The sequence below is a fragment of the Lissotriton vulgaris genome, chromosome 9 (assembly GCF_964263255.1).
Source record: "Lissotriton vulgaris chromosome 9, aLisVul1.2, whole genome shotgun sequence".
Taxonomy (NCBI): Eukaryota; Metazoa; Chordata; class Amphibia; order Caudata; family Salamandridae; genus Lissotriton; species Lissotriton vulgaris.
The window spans coordinates 147,577,464-147,580,834 of NC_141697.1; positions in this window are offsets into that span (position 1 = coordinate 147,577,464).

Here is a 3,371-nt window from a genome sequence, read left to right on the forward strand (position 1 = left end):
AGAACAGCTGAAGCTAATCTTGTTTGCCCTCACGGTCCAAGAAGAGGAAATAGAGAACATCATGGAGGAGTTCGACGACATCTTCATAGGGATAGGGTGCCTGAAAGGGAAAAAGGTCTCACGGTCTCCCTCCACATTGACCCATCAGTCTAACGGTGCAGTGTGGTTCTCAAAGATAGACCTACGTTCAGGGTATCACCAACTGCCCTTACATCCAGACTCTGGATACATCACCACATCCTCTACCCACGCCGGCCTGAGGCGATAAAAGCGTCTCAACTTTTGGATCTCGAGTGCCGCTGAGGTATTTCAGAACACCATCAGAGAAGTCCTCAGCGGACTCCCAGGGGTTTTGAATGTGAGTGACGACCTATTGGTATACGCCTCGTCAGTGGAAGACCACCACAGAAGACTCTGCAGCGTTTTCCAATGAATTAAAGAGTCCGCTTCAGCTGCAGGGGTACAACTACCGGGTAGAGTACAAGCCAGGCTCGTCCAACACAGTGGACTACCTCTCAAGACGTCCGAGGGCCACAACCAAAGCAGAGGAAGAAGATGCTGAGGACACGGAGGAGTATGTCCTTTTCATAGCGGCGAGGTTCGACCACTTCCGATAAGCCTTGAAGCCATAGTGGAAGCTACTCAGAATGACGAGTGTCTGCAACTAGCCATCACCGCAATTCAGACGAATGACTGGCGCCCCATTCAGACCACAATGGCCCGACGAACGCCCCAGGCGAAGGCCACGCTCGAGTCAATCGTGCGAATCAAGGACGAACTCTCCGTCGACAGCAGTGGGTGCCTACTCAGAGGTCCGCGGCTAGTGATTCCGTCGGTCCTGACTCAACAGGCGGTGGATCTCGCACATCGAGGGCACCAGGGTCAGCTGAGAGCGAAAGTGTGGTTCCCGGGGATAGACCCAATAGTTGAGCAGACAGTCAGAACATGCCAATGGTGCCAGGTGTCAGGCCAATCAGACCTCCCTCACCCGGTCATCACTGAAGACAACCCGCAACGACCGTGGAAGTGTGTCCGTGTCGATTTTGGTTATCTTCCAGATGGACGCTATGCCCTAGTAGTCAATGATGACTTCACAAAATAACCCAAGATAGAAATCGTTGGGAGTTAAACAGCCACCAAAGTGATCACCAAGTTAGAGAAAACCAATGCAACACACGGGATCTTTGAGGTGGTGAAGACTTATAACGGCTCATCTTTTCAGGGGCAAGACTTTGCGGACTTTCTCAAGTCTTGGAGAATTCAACATTGGAAAATAACACCACGGTGGCCCCAAGCAAATGGGGAAGTAGAGAGATTCATGCACACTCTCAACAAAGTCATTCGCATTGCACATGCTGAAGAAGCCCCTCTGGAGAGAGTCAGCTACAGTTTTTCGGAGAGAATACAGATTGACACCTCATCTCATGACTGAGAGAGCTCTGGGTCCAGCAAGTATGGGTCGAGTGGTGTGGGACACCATTCCTCATCACCGGAACTGGGTCCCTTCCCGGATTGACACTACAAGGGTCCTTGCCAAAAGGACCAGTACTAATGACCAAGTCAGTGTCCCTTGAAGGGCAAAGGCGTTGACTATCAGAGAAGGAGACCTGGTCTATGTGAAAGACAGGCACCCGGGGAGCAAGTTCCGTCTCCTGTTCGAACAGGGCCCATGGACAGAACGATGATCACAGCTCGGAGGAGAACAGAAGAAATCACACAGAATGTATCATTCTTCAAAAATGTCAATGCCGGGACTCCCAACATTCCACCCCAAGTCAACAGACAGTGGAGGAGGAAGTAGAAACTGACCAACAATCCATTCCTATGAATGAACAGGACAGATCTGACGAAGCAGAATCATCCGCTCTCAGAAGTTCGGACAGACGACAGTCCAGTGCCTCAGTGAGAGCTATGGAAGGAGGAGTCTCGCAGGAAGTGACTCCGTCCCCATCATCATCACGGGGAGAGCATTCCATATACTGCCTGTGGAACAATCTGTATTTAACAACAAGGGGTGGTGATGGACAGAGTTTCTGAATTAAGCAGAATACTCTCACCCAGTCAAGAGATCAGGGCTAGATCCAACACCGTTTTTTAGCTCACTGCACCATCCCAGTTCAGACCTGGCTATATGCAAATTAGTCTGTTCCTGTCCCAGTGCATGATGGGAACAGGGCAAACCAAACTACCAAGCCAATTCTTACACTGGGAAGGAAACAAGCTTCCGGAGACCGGTTTCTGGCATTTCAGCCGTCGTCGGCCCGGCTTGCTTGAATCCTGATGGTGCAATGAGCAAGGGACTCACATCTGAGTATACCCTTCCACGCTTAGGGTGGACAAAATATTTAACAACAAGGGGTGGTGATGGACAGAGTTTCTGAATTAAGCAGAATACTCTCACCCAGTCAAGAGATCAGGGCTAGATCCAACACCGTTTTTTAGCTCACTGCACCATCCCAGTTCAGAACCTGGCAGTATGCAAATTAGGCTGTTCCTGTCCCAGTGCATGATGGGAACAGGGCAAACCAAACTACCAAGCCAATTCTTACACTGGGAAGGAAACAAGCTTCCGGGGACCGGTTTCTGGAACAATCTGGCTCTCTCCACCTGTCTAGCGGGGTTCATGGTGTGATTAACCAAAGACTCGCAGCAGGATGAGACTGGTGACTGAGCAGGAGCTGAGAGCAGGCGGCTCGACCGGAACTGGTAACAGATTAACATGTTGATGTTTTGCTTATGTTTTATAAAGTTTAGAAGGAATATAGTGTTCGGCGGGGTAGCGATTGAGTCTACCCGTGGCCGGACGCTATGCAGGCTGACCGACTCGTCCCCACAGGGGACCCTCATAAGAGGGCGGCCCCCTTAGTACCCCCAAGGTGGCACGCAGGACAGCCCAGGGTCCAGGGTCACCCCTCCAGAAGGGAAGACGCGTCACGTCCGGCCGGGTGGGGGGCGGGGCGTAAGTATATAAGGCTCCCCCCCCTTACTGGCAGTCTCTTTGGCCGCTTCTCCCTCGATGTTTGGACGTGCCCAAGAGCTGCGCTTCTCGGTGAGTCCGTTGATCGTACCCCCCTCGTGCCCGCTCCCCCCCTCTCTGGGGGTCGCAGCTGGGCTGGGCGGCCTGCTTGCGGGTCGCTGAGGTGGGGCATGCATGCGGGCACAGTCACTGGGGACGGGAAAGGTTATGGGCCTGATGGGCCAAGCAGCAGGATTCTTTGCTGTCTCTGTATAGGCACGTGTTCGGGTCACGGCTGCTTATTGTTATTTTGTGCCCGTGTGTTTTGCTCCCCTCGCGCCCGCTTCCCCCCCTCCGGGGGTGGCAGTGGGCCTTTCTATTCCGGTGCCGCGACCGCTGGGGCACTAGGGGGGAA